Genomic DNA, 19,109 nt, shown 5'->3' with positions numbered 1-19,109 from the left:
AATATCGAAAAAAATTGATTGATGTACGTACCAAAACTAAAAAAATACATTCGATTCTCAGAGTACTAATAATACATAAACAGAGCGTGTATTGTTCAGATATATAAATCCGTGTTTCTTGCGTATAACGCACAGTAGAACCTCAATAATTGTATTATTCTTAACTTATACCATCATGTTGTTTCTCAGTACGGCTACCAAATTTAAACACAACATAGTTAACCATATTTTCTACTAAATTAGCTAAAAATAATTACCACTAACTTTATATTTAACGCAAAAACAATAAATTTCAGCAATACGTGCTCGCAGTTTTTTAATGACTGGAGTCATCCAAACCAATATATACCGGCGATGTGTACAAAAAATATTTAATTCAGCCGCAGAAATTCTATCTTACTCTAACGCATATAGAGAATAATATAAGCGTGATGAATGCTTTCTCACTCGCACTTATGTTTCGTTTTTGATTTGGCCTTGGTTCGGTTTTATCTGTGTATAAAAAATCATCGTAGCATAAAATAATTAGTGTAAAAAATAGGCAATATCAGTATATTTTTAAAATTTCGTCATTGAAAGTAGAAAATTGTGTAACTCCAAAAACACTACTTTACAGGAGAGACAAAAAACATTCTTTGCTTGTTTCATGTTTCTTATACATGTTTCTTATACAAATATATGATTTTGGATTTAAATCATCCATGATTTAACAATGTTACATTTTTTTGGAATTACATCATAGATGACGGGTAGATATTAACAACGGCCATTAATTAATGGCATTCAAAGTCAATTTTCGATTAAAACGGAGTTACACATTTTTCTAGTTTCAACGACGAATGTGCAAAATTTAGGCCTCCAAACTTATCGCTGTCTGGGCTTCCATAGGTACCTATACCTCCCCACTGAAGCATACATGTCTTACTTCACCTTTTGTTTTAGTCTATTGTAAAACCGAACCAAAGTCAAAAACACACGGCAATACAAATCGACGTAAGCTGTAAGGCCACAATATACAGGTTGATTCTAAATGGTTCCAACTGGAATCAAACTAGAACCACCACGGTTTGGGTCAATTTGCAGTGCCGTGTCTTTGCCCTAACCACCTAACCTAAACGGATAGAATTATTGTCGAATGATACTATTGGCTACCGCCCACCGTGTCTTAAGCGTCAATTACATTGAACTAGCTTGTTGGCTTCTCAGCGAATGGAAAGTTTTGTGTGTCATCATCACAATCGCAGTAGCTGAATCGCCCGCTTTTAAAATCGCCAACAAACAGCTTGTAAAGTAGCTCAATGTAATTGACGCTTTATGCTCTTTGGACGCACTCTTACAACCCATCTTCTCAAGACCCATTCTCAATAGTGAAGTGATTGTAACTATATAATGCAAGCATTACTGAAACACTAGAACTACCCACCTACCTAATCCCTTGTGAAAACATTGCCAGTTTGTTGCATTGAAATTTATTTCACTTGGAGAAATAAGTCCTAAGTACTAACACATATGAACGTAATATCAGTATTTACATAATCCACCAAGTTTTCATATTAGGGTTTTCTCTTTGATTAGTTGAAACAACACGAGAGTGTCTGCAAATAGTGTTTGCCCATAAAATTAATCCGCTCGATTCCCCCAAAAGCGGATAACTTTTATTGAATAATTGTATTTGCACAAATGGTGGAATTTGTTGTTGTGTAATAGGTATCGATATAACATTAATAGTCTTACTACAATGCCTAGGTTAAGTATGTAGGTACACCATACAATTTATGACTTTAACAAATGTCCAAATTTTCTACATCCTCGACAATAGAAAATACTTAGGTAGGTAGAATGGTGACAAATTCTTCCGGCAATGTATGCGACTCATCTAGGTGTTGGTATAGTTACTTTTAAATTACACTAGCAGGTGCGTTCCACTGAAGTTTCCAAGACGTTTCACAAATGGGCGCAATGCGCATGTGTAGAAAGTAAACCGGAACAGTGTTGAACAGTGGAACAAAAAATTCCGAGTAAAGTAGGTAATTAACGTCTCGTTTTTTTAGACAAAATTCAAATGTTAAGTAATTAACGTTTCGTTTTGTTTAGACAAAGTTCAAATGTAAAGTAATTAGTCACTTTTTTTTTAAACAAAAGGGCTTTTTGTGCGGTATTTTCATATATTGTCGATTTTTTCAAAATTATAGTATTTTGGGCGTACTATACCTGTTTTATATAGTACATAGTACGCAGCCGAAAAGTACATATAGTACAAATACTATAATTATAGCACGATTGGGGCAACACTGAACCGGAAACAGTTTGAGATTTGACGTTTAGTTCACTGTTCCAGCAAACTTCAAACCATTCTCTGACTGTCAGAAGTGGTTTGGTTTGGTATGAAACATCAAACCTCTCCTGACGATCTGTCAAAGTGGTAACTGTCCAGACAGGACGTAACCTAAAAATGATAAAATGATAGTCTTTTATTATATTCCGTATCTGTAATTTTCTCGACATATTGCGTTACATAATAATATATGAATATTATATTATTTTTAGGATTAAGAAAAATCAAAATGAAAAGCATTCTTCCGCATTTATATATCGTGAAATGTTCGTATTAATTAAGGCTATACCTACTTCAGTTGAGGCATGGTCTAAAAAGATCGTGGCTAGGCGATGCGCGGATTGTGCAAATGACGCGTGCCGCACGAAATATAATGTGTCATAAAAATCCAACATGCGTCCATTTAATGTTATGTTTATTGTTATATTACCAATATTAATAGTATATTCATTGCCATGTTTTCTTTTTTAAGTAGGTATACCTATACGTAAAGTTTTTTAGTCATCTTTACACGATTTAAGAATATTTTCATCCGACGCCATGACAAAACAAATCGACGTGCGCACACTTCTACTATCGGTCTCCGATTGGCGAGTCCAGGCGACGAGTGAGAAATTTCGTCGCACCTACTGTTGAAAATTATTTGCCGTTTCACTAGACATTTACACAATTATTATTTAATCTAAGTTTACACAGAAGGAATTGAATTAGGTACTTATCTATATTATAACTTATAATCGATATCTCACAACGTCACAACCTTCATAAGTAACCACGATATGCGAACGAGAAGCCGCGTTGGCCTTATTACGAGTATATCATAATTCCAGCCATATTTTCTATGCAAAGTGTTCGATTTAATATTATTATCATGTCAGACCAACATTTATTTTCATTTTACTCATATTATAGGTATTATATCATTTAATTCATATCTGTAAAATACTCACATTTCTCAAAAATGTAGTATACAATATTACCCAAAGCATAGGTGCCTAACAAAATCCCCGCAACTAACATGAAAGGGAACTATAACATAACCATTCAAGCCACTAATTTGTTTTATAACCATCGTCCTCAATAATAATTACTTTTAGTTGAATGATCTGATTTGTCTTTTATTTTAATGTGGGTGCCTCAAAATCAGTCAGTGCGTCGGGCCTCCGTGTTCCTAAACTTGCCACTGCATACTATATTAAGAGTTATGACACAAGTGTTTCACTCGTCAATACGATAGGTCATGGCCCCCACACCTTGAAGCGGCCCCCCAAGCTACAATATTCGGCGGGCCCCCCTACCTATCGCTAAGGTTAAAGGCAGTGTGACGATCTACTACAGTTGAGTATTCCAAATAGTATTCGAGGTAAAATTTAGGGTATTTTATAGCGATTTTTTGTATTGAATTTCACTTGAATTATGTAGTTGTCGAATATCGACAAACAATAATCAAAAATTGTGCACCTTTTTTACTATTAGTGCAGTTTTGTGATGTGTGTTTATCGCACATGGCTGGTCGATCCGCCGCGCCGGGCCCCCGGGCTACAGCCCTGTCAGTCCCCCCTTACGGGGGCCATGCAATAGGTATATCCATCTTCATGTTAGCGTTTTGAATTCAGCGCTCGAAATGGAAAAGTTTACGAACCGGAGCGCTCGACAGTTTTCTGAAGAACAATACATAGTTCTCATAGTTAGAAGACATAGTTATCAATTTTTATGTGTATTTCATAAAAAAACGTATGTTAGATTTTCTATTGTATGGCCTATCTAGCTCAGACGGTCAATTTTTTCTTCCACGAGACGGAGCGATAATTTTACCGATTTCACGAACAGGAACGGCGCTCCGGTGCGCTCCGGTCCATTTCGAGCCCTGGTTTTGATTTGAAAAAAACAGCTTTTCAATGTTGTACGTATAAATTAATTTTGGACTTTTGAATAGACTCTTGACGACTTGAATAGAAAATATCCCTTGTCAGTCTCAAGACACAAATTCGTTACTAATATCGGAAAAATTTACTGAAAAACAGTAGCGGGTTTATGGACGTGGTGGCCCGACGCGCTGATTGATTTTGACGCCTCTCACGATGAAAAATAAAATGACAACCATAAACATCGAGCTATTATTTTATTTGTATAAATTTTTGTCTTATTGTATTTCGTTTTCGTAAATAAATAAAAGTATGTAATGGTACCTACACCTACACATAACAGATAATATCCCTGTAACGGTATACATTTTGGTATAAGTACCTAATTTAATATTGTAGATATGAACTGGTTTGAGCCATTTCGAGAGCCCTTTTAAATTTTCTGTCGAATCGATTGCGATATCTGCGTCAAAGAAAATCGTCACTGCTGAAAAACGGTAAGCAGTAAGTACCCAAGACATACATAACTAGATTAGTTTTATAACAAGTATGGGTTCAGACACACGAAACTGCACTTAGCATGCGTCAACGCAGGTCTTACTTGATTCTAATCGGGTGCATTTGGAATCAAGTAAGACCTGTGGCGACACACGCCAACTGCAGTGTCGTGTGGCTGAGCCCTTACACAGAGAAGCTGATAATTGGTTTCAAATCGCAGAGTAAACAAAAACGTAGAGTAGTGAGGGTGAAAACTGAACAATGAAATTTGAGCCTAGAACAATGGCAGGCAAAGTGATAATAGCTAGATATACATACATAAGGGTAAAGGGATGAGCAAAACTCCGATGATACTTGAGACGTGAACACACTTTTCTTGCATGGGGAGAGTTACTAAAGAGGGCTCGTCCTGTGGAACTAGATAATTTTTTGAGACTTTGTTCTGAAATTATTCAATAGAATAGATTTTATAAAATAACAGTTTGATCGATTTGGACTATACTAATATTGATGACTACCTACGTGTCAGAAAAGTTGAACAAAATGAAAATAAAATATACCCTCGACCTATCTGGATCAATGGATTCAATCAATGCAGTGACGTCCCGTAGGGGTAGGCAGATTGAGCTTCGCTTGGGGGCGGCACTTACCCGAAGGGCGGCAAATCGAGGAGAATCATTATTTATATATAGAAATAGCTACCTAAACTTAGTAATAACGGAAATATATTTACATTAAAAAATTCAGCTCACCGGTTGGAAACAAAATGTATTAGTTTAAAAGGACTTAATTTTTTTGTCGGGTTCGAGATGTCTTGTTTACTTCCGTTGTCCTTGGACGTCACGTCCTTAGTGAACAGCAATGACACGTGTAGATTTGCAAATAATATTTGAATTGTAGGTTATACTTACATTAGGTAGGTAGGTCATACGTACATTAATTTAAAATTTATCGAAATATGTTTGCTAGTTACTCATTTTGGAAGATGTCTGGCGTATTTTTAATCTGAAATCGTAGATTCGCGATATTAACTATTGAAGCAGAAATGGCATTTATATTAGATTAATTAGTGGTATTGTTAGTAATGTATCCATACAACACATTTCTTAGATATTGGAGTCATGAAAGGATAATAAAAAGTACTGTAAGTATAAAAAAAAGTGGTGGCATTTTGGCACTGCTTAGGGGCGGCATTTTGTCTAGGGACGTCACTGCTGGGAAGTATATATTTGTATACCTAATTGAATCGCTGCAAATTAAAAAGTAAAATAGTAAAAGTGTCCGGATATTTCCATTTACTTTCTTCTGTTTTATCTGAATCTGTTACCTTAATCATTGTTGTTTATTACACCTATTTCTTGTTATAACGCCACAATGAATGGTGATAGCATTGTTAACATTGTCATACTTTAATAGTATTTTACACTTTTTATGTTTGCCAATAAACCGATAACTCGATCTCATCATTGAGATATCATGTGGTTTCTGTTGTTTTCTCTGTTTGCTTGCTCTCTGAATTATTAAAACACGCACGTATGTCCTATAGGTAATGTTAATCGTGTATTTTTTATAACGTGATTCATGTTTTTATAGTCATTATTTGTTGTGATTCTATAATATTTAAATAAAATAGTAGGTAATAGAATTGTTATCATTTTAAATATTTTCATGTTGAAATCATATTTTCCCCAATAAACTGATACTGGTTTTGTTATTAAAACATTTTCAACGGATCAATTTTCAGTTTCAAAATATTCTTAATAAAAGCCGCTTCAAATATACCACATTATCATATTGCAATTCGATAACCATAATTTATTGTTTAATCTCAGACATATTAAGCAAAGCCATATGATCAAAGCGTGAAAATCTAATTACATATTCGTTGATATTTATTTGTACACTGTATGGTTTGTTAGCGCCGCAGCAAAGAATATTTTGTTTAGTTTAGACAAACAACTTCTGTCAAAACTACGTAATTTTCGTATTTCTTCCATAATTTGCCGCCCCTCATAATGTGACGCTCCTAAGCAACGTTTGGTCTACTTATCTCCACGGGACGTCACTGCCTATAATGGCAGTAATTCCATGCACGTGTACAGGTGCTATAAGCCATTGATGCCCTAAATAGCTGCTCTCAACATAAATCAACAACTAAAAACATATAATTAGCAAGCTGTTTGATTTTCACCACTTATAAAGGAATTTTACCAATGAAATGCCATTCCATTCAATAATCAGCAGAATAAAAGAATGCTAAATCAGTTAAGTATATTAAATATATGCTTAAACCACAACACTTTTTAAACAATCAAAAAGTCGTTCATAGTTTTTTTTTTCGAAATGTGTAACAATCTAGAAAGTTTGTTTTTCGAAAACAGATAACAATAATTTAAATATGTAGTGCTTGTTTTGTAGATTCATTCTATTCAATCATTTAAACTTCATATTTTCTTACTTTCTTGTAAATAAGATCAAAATGTAATTTTATAAACTTGCGGAATGTATCTAGGTACCTATAGGCCACCATAGACGGACAGTTCTCGTAGCAGTTTGAACATGGCACAGACAATAACTGTTCAATAACTGTACGTTAGTGGCCACACCACAGATCAGTTTAACTACCCCATTTAAATCTGTCGAACTGTCAACAGACGTGCCCATATACGTACAGTTATTGTCTGTGGCAGAGCAAGTGTCAAAAACTATGGCGGTTAGGTTCGCGGAGATATTACACAGGGGTATTGTTTCAATTAGTTTTAGCTAGGCTATACTTGAACGATGATACACGAATAATTTTACTTTGAATTTATTATGGTTATAATTGTTTTTATTAGAAACAAATTGACATAAAATACACACCTATGACGTTGGTAAAATAAATCATGATTTCGCTAGTGGATTGTGTATTTTATCGATTCACCGAAACAATATTATACACATTCGTGTAAATATAAAATGTAATCTTTTCTTTTGAATAAATTATTCCCTTTAATGGACAGTATTAATTAAGTAAGCAAATGGTAATATTTATAAAGGTATTGATTTTATATACAATAAATTTAAACATGCCAAAAAATTATATTTACATCAATCATCAGTATTATATAATTACTATGATATTATTAAAATATATAGGTACTTAAATTTTATTTAGATTTAGCGACATTGTCATTCACAATTAGGTATATTAATTTATGTTGTGAACGTCTTAAACTAATAATTTTTAATATTCACTACATACAATAAATAAAATTTGAGTACTGAGTTATTAGTCTATATTTTCACAATAACTTAATATTTATAATGCTCTCTAAAATTTTAACATTTATATTATATTGTAATAGAAAACGGTAATATTTATAAAGGTATTGATTTTATATACCTACAATAAATTTAAACATGCCACAAAATTATATTTACATCAATTATCAGTATAATAATTAATTACTATGATATTATTAAAATATATACTTAAATTTTATTTAGATTTACCGAGATTGTCATTCACAATTAGGTATATTAATTTATGGTGTGAACGTCTTAAATTAATAAGTTTTAATATTCACTACATACAATAAACAAAATTTGAGTACTGAGTTATTAGTCTATATTTTCACAATAACTTTCATTTTAACATTTATATTATATTGTATAAAATAATATGTTTACATAAATAACTATTACTTTGTTTTACTCTCGTAAAAATAAATAAAATATAATATTTGCGATCTCCGCGTACATAATATTATTACATTTTTAATGTATTATAAAATATATTATAAAATGCAATAACAAGCAACACCAGCCGAAGTTGTATCGCGCGGTATATTCTACTTTATGTTACCAACATCTAACGTCACCCGAAAACTTTCGGCTAGTTGAAATTCCAACAGTTTTACAAAAACACGGGAGTAGGGGGTCGCTGGCAGTTTGAACATGGCAAACATCTGATGCCGGCGCTCCATTGGCACGCAAGTCAGACGATTTACAGTCTTCGGACTTTTTTTTCGCGTGGAGCACCCCAGGTCTGCGGACTTTTTAATCCGCAGACCAGGCTCGTTGGATTTCAAACATGTTTGATATTTTACCTCCGAGTTGCCAGACTTCGTCCGTCGATCGCAATGCAAATTCGATTTGACATTAATACGCAATCATTCGGACCGCAAAAAAATCTGTAATTGTTTTAAACATTTTCATTGATTTATTTGTTAATTTACACATTATAAAATGAGAGATTTACCAATTATTTTTTTATTTGTATTTATGAAATTCATATCAGAAAACGTAAATCTTGTGTTGTTTTCACTGCTATATTATTTTACGCAAGTCTACATATAAATAACACAAAATTATAGGGTTATCAAAAGACATTACGATAATCGCAATTTTTGACTTTTGACAGCTCGACTTTTTTATTCGTTCATTGATCAGTAGCAGGGCATAGACAAATCGGACGATTTATTGTCCTCGGACTTTTGGCTCGCCAATGGAGCGCTGGCATGAAAGGTCGAAAAGTGTCCGTCTATGGGCGCAGCAGATTATCTACCAAAGATAACTGTATAGTTATTAACTGGCATGTTCAACCTGTTACGAGAACTGTCCGTCTGTGGCCGGCATATCTGGTGTCTTGTATCTTGTAGATGTAGATCAAAACAAATTTAAAAGGGTGCGAAATTCACAGCGAATTCTTGTAAACATGGATAGTCTGGGTCACGAAAACAAAAACAAAAAATAACGAAATATAAATCTCAAATTAAAATGGTTATTAATTATTGTTGAAGTATTAGAATGAAATCTTTGTAACACCGTAATCGTAAAAAGAGAACAACTGCAATTTTCCCATGCAATTCTTACATTTGAATATGGATGGAATTATTGCTAGATAGTAAATAAGTGAATACCCTAAATAAATATACCCAGTCGTGCCACATCACAAGTATATCACAATAAAATTGCTTTCATACTTTGTAGTATTAAATAATACAGTCCTGCTATTTTTAAAAATATTGTTTTTAGAGTTTTCTATAAAATTACTATTCAATTTAATAAATACCATTTAAAAATATACTGTAAAAAAATATAATATAATATTATGTAGGTAGCTTTCTGTAATTCATATTGGTTTATTATCACCTTAAATAATTCGATATAGGCGTTAATTAGTACGCTTAAATTATGCTTTTTGGTGGTTTAATTTTGACGTATAGTTTTACGGTCATTATAAAATATAATTATTATGAAACTAAAATATTATAGGTAGTGATATTATTTATCTATCTATAGCGGTGGTTCTCATGTGCGGCCACCAGATGATTTTCTGCGGCCAGTCCAGTGTTGCCATGTCTACTGATATTTTCTGCCAATATACTGATTTTTTGATTTTTTTTCGAAATTCAAGAAATCTACTGATATTTGTGTTTCTCCATAATTGTAAATGAACTGATGATTCTTTTAATAATAAACTTGAAATGATTTTACGCACGACCTTTTTTGATGTGTTGCACTTCTAAATTGACGTAGAAAGCATTGTAACTCTACCCAAGAGCGCCATTTTACCCATTAATATCATCATTGTTTACAATAAATTAATAGTATTAGTTATCTTATTCTTATTAGTTTTAAATCATATCTAATATACTACATTTTCCAAAATCTATTGATATTTTATGAAATCTACTGAATTTTTTGTCAAAATCTACTGAAATTTTAAATTGGCTACACTGGCGGCCACCAACATTATTTTCAGTAGGTACCTACATATTTAATTTAATTAACTGGGCTAACGTTAAATATATGCGTCATTAGAAATGAGTCATCATGACCAAGTAATCGTTGACCAAGAATAAAATCAGTTCAAAGAATTGGCAACAATAATTATTATTGCTTTATCAATATTGTCGATTTTTCCTACTACTATATACTGTGAAAGATGTAGTGTAATGGACATAAAAAAACAAAATATCGAAGCCAGTTGACAGATGTAAACTTAGAAGCAGCCATGCGGCTCGCATTGGAAAAAAAAGAATTGAAAAATTTCAATTTGCATTATTTTTAAATAAATAGATTTGTACTAAAATTTTCAAATGTCTTTTAGTAAATGGACTTGTCTAGAAATAAATTCATCCATTTTTTTAGTAATTTAGCTTTCATTTTTTCAATCACAACAAAAGTGAAATTTGGTGCGGCCACCAGACGTTTCCATAAAACTCTCAATGTCAATTGTGCGGCCGCAGTTAAATTTCATGTGTGTTCATGGTTGAATTGTGGTTTTTGAAAATACAAATTAAAAATATTAATAATTATTAACCAATTTATTTCTACCATATTAATAAAATTAAGCACATTTCCCCGCAGTCTTGTAATACCTACTAGGTAGCTCAAAATAAAATTTGACGATTCAAAATAGATATGGGAAATGAGTCACTAAAGTGTTTCGGAGACTTTAGTTCAATTATTATGGTAAGTGATTTGTTCGGACAGATTAGGTCAACTGAGACTTTTTGTTCCCGTATTAAATAATATATTAAGTACCTACTCAAGACACAAATCCGTCCGTACTCCGTATTGTCAGGAAATTTTACTGATAAACAGTAGCGGGCTTATGGACGCGGAAGCCCGATTGATTTTGACTCCTCCCACGATGAAAAATATCATACTAACCATAAACAACGACATATTAATTGAGGCGTAGAGTTACAAAACCCGCTCTAGAGACTTTTTTGAGTTTTGAGTAAATGACGAAAAACTGTTTTGGGCATATCATGATGATTTAAGTGTAATTTTAGATAATATATTTCTTCCGTTACATACGGAAAAGTATAATAAAATGTCAAATCCAATGTATAAGCTGTATTTATTCAAATAAATGCATTTTAATTATCCCAAGAGCGGTCTTTGTCAGTCTCTACCTGACAGAGCGGCGTTCGACGCGGAATTTTTTAAAAAGAGCGGAGTTTGTCGCACAATGGTACATTGTCGACAGGAGATGATAGTTTAGTAGCGGTCCGTATTTATTTCAATTATGTAATATATTTTCGAATTTAATTTGTCTAGAAAATATTTTGTAGCCATTCTTACCTAATGGTAGCTGTATATTTTTCGCATTGTACCTACATATTTAGCTGTTATATTGGTATGTAATATTTTTTAAAAATAGTGGTATTTACTTTTCTTGAAAATATTTTTTTTAGATTTAAAAAAATAGTTATTTAGTTGAATATTGCCTACTTTTTACTATGTCAAATTGCCTTTGTGAAACTTTTTAATTTTAATATGTTAATGTCATGTACTTACTTTTATTCTATGATAAACAAAAAAAACCATTATCAAAAAATTTTACTTTTCTGGAGACAATTAGTTATTACCTACATACCATGCAAATTATTTGTTTAATAGGTGACTAATCTTTTATCATTATATAAGTGCCCTAATAATTCTTAATAATTTTAATATTAATGACCATATTTTGAATCAGAAAGATATTTTTAAACCCTTAAAAGGTAATTATAAGATAATTTGAAATAACAATAACTATTTTTTTAATAATTTCAATAGCATAAATAAAAAAACCCAGCAGACTTAAGTACCGGCCTTTACCTAGCTAATCTCTGTATTACCTGTGTCCCCAAATTCCATGTCTGTGGAAAACCCACCATTAACTACCAACCTATTTATTAAATTTAAAAATAAAATGATAATATTTTTAAGCTATATTATTCATAATCTACTTAGGTATATTAGATATTTTATATCATTTAATTCAGAAACCAAATCCGATAAACAAAAGTCGCGAAGTATGAGCTTACTTATTTTCCCACATAAATATTTAGTACCTATATTCTGTTGTTCCTGCTACTTTTTATATACAAATAATAGTAAACGTGGAATTTCTGAAATTTATTGCAAAAACGTATTATAAAAGTAACGGTATTTCTACAAGATAGCACAGCATTGTTAACTATGTGTCGTTATTACAACTAAGCTAATCTACAAATTAATAAACATATTTGAATTAAAATTCATTATCGTTCATATTAACGAATGACACAATTTTATGACGAAAAAAACTTGTCCCGTGGAGATAATGATAAGGAATGTCATTTTTTATCAAGGGAGATGAAAAAACTAACCTAACGTAACATAACCTACTAAATCTATCATTTGTATAGTACAAATTATCAAACAAAAAGCATTTCTCCGACAGAAAATAGTTTTCCTTTAATTATATTTTTGACACAAACCAAATAATGATAAAAACGTCTAAGAACCTTATGATATTTTATTATATCACACAGAATATTAAATATAAATGACAACAAAAAATATACGTAAAACTAGAAAATAATATGAGCCACCACTGGGTTATTCATGACAATACAGCAAAATATAGTCAATTTTTAAATACGTTTCTTGGCGTAACAGGCTACATTTCCAAGCAGCTGAATTTTTCAAACGCTTCCTTGATTGTTCTTGTTGAGATTCCATCACACTAACTATTGAAACATTCATTATTAAAAGTAAAAAATAGTAAAATAATTGAAGCAAAATTATGACGCGCACGAGAAAACGGTTTGACGGTTTGTATGGAGATTAAAGGTTTCGTGAAGAGTCATTATTTAAATCGCGGCGTCTGATTGGCCGGTTACGCAGAGAGGGTTTTACCAGAACAAATTTATTTTAAGAGCGGGTTTAGTCAGTCTCCTCGATATTTATTTTGATTTTTTGAAGAAACAGAGAGGAATTTAAAACTCTCACCTAGAACAGAAGATAGGTCTTACGAAAGAGCTCCTGCGTACATTCATAACTATTTTTTTTGAAAAATCGCCCAGAGCGGGTTTTGTAACTCTACGCCTCAATTATGTGTATAAATTTCTTATTGTATTTCGTTTTCGTAAATAAATAAAAGTTAGTATAAGTTTTGGTATACCTAATTTAATATTGTAGATATGATTGGTTTGAGCTGTTTTCTGTCGAATCGATTGCGTTATCTGTGTCAAAGAAGACATGACGTAGGTAATTACATAAATTGTTTTTCCACCAAGGGCTCAGGCACACATCGGCGTCGGCGCAGGTCTTACTTGATTCTAATCGAATGCATTTGGAATCAAGACCTCTTTCGTGAGTAGTGAGGGTGAAAACTGAACAATGAAATTTGAGTCTAGAACAATGGCAGACAAAGTGATAATAGCTAGATATACATACATAAGAGTAAAAGGATGAGTAAAACTCCGATGATACTTGAGACGTGAACACACTTTTCTTGCACGGGGAGGGTTACTTAAGAGGACTCATCCTTGGAGCTAGATAATTTTTTGAGGCTTTGTCGGTTATGAAATTAATAGAATATATATATTTTTAAATATTTTGATGGATTTGGGCCCTACCTAATAATAATATTAATAACTATGTTACAGAAAATATGAACAAAATGAAAATAAACTAAACCTTAACCTATCTGGATCGACGGAGTGGGGGGATTTCATGTGGCATCGTTGTGTTTCGGTGGCGGTTTTAGTGACGTAGAAGCAGCGGCAATTTTCTTTGATGCATATAACGTAATCGATTCATCAGATGATAAAAAAATAGGCCTCGAAACAGTTCAAATCATACAACTATAAAAATATACCGAAATCTTAAAAAGATGAAAAATTAATCAGGTACGTATAAAATAGGGTTGGTGAACCTTCTTATGTACACGTGCCAAAATTTCTCAAATATTATTTTTCAACTTTTTTCAACATGCCGAGTATTTTTTCACGAGGAAAAATTGGTTTTTAAAGATTCTATTAAAAAATAATAATGTTCTAGATGCATATAATAATGCAGACATTTATAGCTTTATCACTTTTTTCAATTACGCCATACATTTCGGTTCACCAATTTTGAACAAGTTTTTGTTTCTTATTTGGTGTCATTTTTTGTGGGTAGAAATGAAATTGTTTGTTAATGTATCAATTAGTTTGGTTCTTATCGCACAAATTGACATGAGACTTGCTCCGATCAGATGAGGCATTCTCTTGGAACAGTGGTCTCAAGCATTGTAAATCGATCAAGATTAGAGGTTCGCGGCGCGGCATCCCCCGCCGCCTGATAACCTTAGTGTAATAATATTATATGTGACGTATAAATTCTAAGGACCGACCTACCAATTATTGATTTAAATTAAACATACCTAATCTTATTCTTGAAGAGTATTTGCCTGCTATTTTTATACAATGCGATCTGTCATTTAATATTATAGGTATTTTTTTTCTCTTCAAACGCGTGCCATGCAAAATCATCTCGCGTGCCATAGGTTTGCCACCACTGGTATAGAATATTACCGAAAACAAAGCAAACACAATTCCCACAACTAACATCAACAACAACTTGTACACAAATAAAAATAAATCACTAATATTATTACATGCAATCATTGTACTTAATTAATTTTTTGTCGTTCGAGTGTCTTAAAATCATTCAGTGCTTCGGGACTCTAAGTCCTTAAACCCACAACTGCGTAGAGGTCCGAGGTGTTGACGGGTTTAGAGTTCTTGCTCACGACTGGATTGTGTGACACCACCGGTGGTTACCTGTAAGTATTTGTACCTACCGCTCGCATGTACGCATGAGGCGCGGAAGTAGTAGGTACTCCCAGTCTGCTGTAAAGACGTTGGAGGCATACTGCGTACCACTTCATTTATGCTCCTCCACCAGTCGTTGCAGTGGGCGAGAGATGTTAGAATATCCGCTGAGGCGCTAGCCGCCCCTTGAGAAGATTTTGCACAATTTATTTTTAAGATTTTACATATGAAGGGTATCGGGAAAAAACAATGATGGTCACATTTTTTGTGTTTTGAATACAATGTGTTTATCAAACACGTATATTTTCATTGTGCATTAACAGACTTGTGGAAAACCATAAGAATTCCAAATAACTGTTGATACAAAAATTACCAGTATGGGAGAAAACAATTTAATGAAGCGCCTAGTTTCAAATCCCCCTAAAACGGTTTTTGAACAATTTTGAGTTAAGTAGAGATAAGTATTTAGATAGATATTTTACCACGTTTTTATTAGCTTGTCTTCTTGTTTGTCCGGTACAGATTTTTTCTTGTGTCCAGTACATTTTTTTTTCTTGTTTGTCTAAGATTTGTATTGGACGATTGAAGATTTTTAAGTAACTTCCCGACTAGCTAGACATTTGAAACTTTTAGAATATATCAGAACACGACGACAATGCATTCTTTTAATACTTTTAGCCATTTTTAAATAGAATTGAATTCATTTTCAGTTAATTCTGTTTTGTATGGAAAGTTATTATTGTCGGTTGCTAAGGGGGCAACTAAATTATTAATATATATGTCGGTTACTATTGAAATCAATATGAAATGTCAAAATGACATTTCAATATTCTATAATATTTATTCAGTATTTCTATCAAGTACAATAAAAAGTTTTTAGTAATACATACAATTGTCAAGTTTATATGATTCAACAGAAAATTTAAAAACGTGGTATATAAAAAGTTTTTTTTATCTTGTAATTATTTGTTATCATAATATGATGGCCAAAGATTGAGCATAAAAAAACGCCAAAAACTGTCAATATGTAGGTATGATCAAAAATTAGGGTAAATTTACTAAATTTCAAAACCCGCTAAAATGGTTGGGTATGGTTTTCAAATACCTCTGAAATGGATAAATAAGCCAATCGCGCGAGGGCAAATCCAGTGGTTACAGGTTCGAGTCCCATCGAACAAATTTTGGTAGTAGGTATATATTCAAGGTGTTTTTAAATTATGTATATTCAATAAATTTTATGTTGTAAACATAATTTTTATTGATAATTTTAGTTACTTTGACTATGTATTTTTTGAATAAATATATTTTAAATTTTCACCAACCATATGTGAGTTTCAGAACACCCTAAAAATGATAGGTAAGTTTCATTGTTCCCTAAAATGAAAATCATTTGATTTTTAATTTATTCTCTTAGTGAAATAATATGCTAAAAGTGAATAAAAGATATATAAACAAAATAATCTTTAGAATGTACAAATTAAATAATAAATATATAAAGTTCACAGCTTTTATAGATATGAGTTATTCTCAGTTTTCAGCTCAACTACGTAAAATCGTTTTAGGGGTTTTGAAACTAGGCGCTTCAATTGTCCAAGCCAGTATGGGAGAGAACAATGTAGGTACGAGTATGTTCTTCTCAATACTTTTTTATTTTTATCTCACACACTTTTTGTTACTCTTACTTTTGATATTGTCAGTATCAATTTATTTATGTTCAGTGAATATTTTAAACAAAATCGTGGTAATTTTTTTTATTTAATTCAGTTATGATTTATTCCCTATTATCAGCAGTGTATCTGATGAATTGACCGCTGAGGAGCGATGAAAGTACCCACTGTTTGTCAAACTGGAAATTGTTTCAGCAATTTTGATACGGAAACCAGGGAAGGCTCCATGTAGAAGGAGATTCAGCGTCCTTAAATTAATGTCATAAAATTTTAGTCAACGTAGTTTATTGATATCTACAATTCTATTTGTCACTTGAACAATACGGTTTTGCACACATTGTCATAGCAGATTGCACAATCAATGACACTATGATTTTACTTCATTTATTTATTAGGTACCGAAATATAAAATCTATTGTTAAATTTATAATGACATATTATAGCTATTGTTAATTCCTATGTATACATGGGTGAATTTAAGGTTTGCATCATTCAAACTGAATCGAACAAATCAAATCGAATGGTTGGATTTGTTAGATTTGGGACTGTTTGGCAGAATGTCCACAGGAACGCTCTTCTGACGACTAATTAGTGTTGCCAGTAGTTAAAATTAATTCAATAACATATTAGTCTCTAAAACAGCAACACATTTATTGAAACGTCAACTTGTTATGAAATTCTAACCTCCTATCGTCTTCTACAATAACACAAATTTAACAAACTGTTGTATTCGTTTATTTTAAATGTACAAAATATAAATAATGCTTCATGAATAGATAGCCATTTAGTTCAATTATAAGATGTATAGGTATGACAAAAGTTTTTAAAAATTACCTTTGCCTAAAGCTTTTCATAATTGCCCACTTGTTTGATTATTTTCATGTCGACAGTATGATATTGTGACTTAGAGGACAATTGAACATATTCAATTGATAAAATTCGTTAGGTAATATAAAACCTGATCATTCCGGCTTGATTTAACACAGTTTGTAGTTTAAAATCTCTGTTACCAAATATAAATAAAATTTAAATAAATTCTTGGTCTGACATGATAATAATTATAGGTAATGATATTAAATCGAACTCTTTGCATAGAAAATATGGCTGGATTTTGGGATAATAAGACCAAAAGCGGCTTCTTGTTCGCGTATGGTTATTTATGAATAGTAGGTATTGATTATTAATCTATAATATACATAATTTAAGTGAACTCCTATGGTGTAAATATCTGAAATATTAATATGAACATTTCACGATATATAAATGCCGAATAATGCTTATCATAACTTTAATAGATCGTCATTAGTCTATGGATCGTCAGAATTGGTTTGACTTTTCACGTCAAACCATTTCTGATGGTCCGAGAACAGTTTGATTTTCAATGATACACTGAACCAAACATCAAATCTCAAACCATTTCCGGTGTATTTTCTACTCATACAATTTGTACGTATATTGTCTATGGTTTGGTTTGATTTGTTCGATTCAGTTTGAATGTTACGAACCTTTAGTAACATGTAAAACTACTACAATTATTCAGTTCAAAAAACATTTTTACATTAACATAATAGCGCCTGTACACATGCATGGATTTACTTGCATCAATAATGTGTATTTTCAACTATGGCGATAATAACTGTTTCTACATGAAAGCGCTGACTGTCTCGCCAATCTCATTCTTCAAGAGTAAGCGAGACGCGATGTTGTCATTGTATGGTACTACTTGACCGGTCGTGAAAATCGGTTAACCCCAAAATGAGTCTGCACGGTGTAGTACATTTTTTTTTACCAGCAGTTTCGCCACTGACGTTCTACTGCACAGGTGCAAATATTGCACACTCCAATTGTCACGTAAAAATTCAGTAGCTTCTGAACTTTTTCGATCCATGCATCCAATCTTGTAATTTGCACGATAATACGTGTTTACATGTGTATTTTTTTGTTATGGCCGGCGATAATACATACTGTCAGCAGTAAATCCATGCACGTGTAAACGGGATATTAAGATACTATAATATGTAGAAATACATTGCACATTACTTGGATTTTTTAAGATAGTAAACTCTTTTAATATACTTACTGAAAAAATATTCATTTTATAAAATCTTAATGTAATTGGGAAAAAATATATGTACACTATTGATATTAATAAAAAGTAGGTAGGTACTCAAAAAATAAA

The sequence above is a fragment of the Rhyacophila brunnea genome, unplaced genomic scaffold, assembly GCF_057557595.1.
Source record: "Rhyacophila brunnea isolate RB1 unplaced genomic scaffold, BYU_Rbru_1.0 scaffold_12, whole genome shotgun sequence".
Classification (NCBI taxonomy): domain Eukaryota; kingdom Metazoa; phylum Arthropoda; class Insecta; order Trichoptera; family Rhyacophilidae; genus Rhyacophila; species Rhyacophila brunnea.
The sequence above is the reverse complement of the archived record's forward strand: the minus strand, read 5'-3'. Positions refer to the sequence as shown.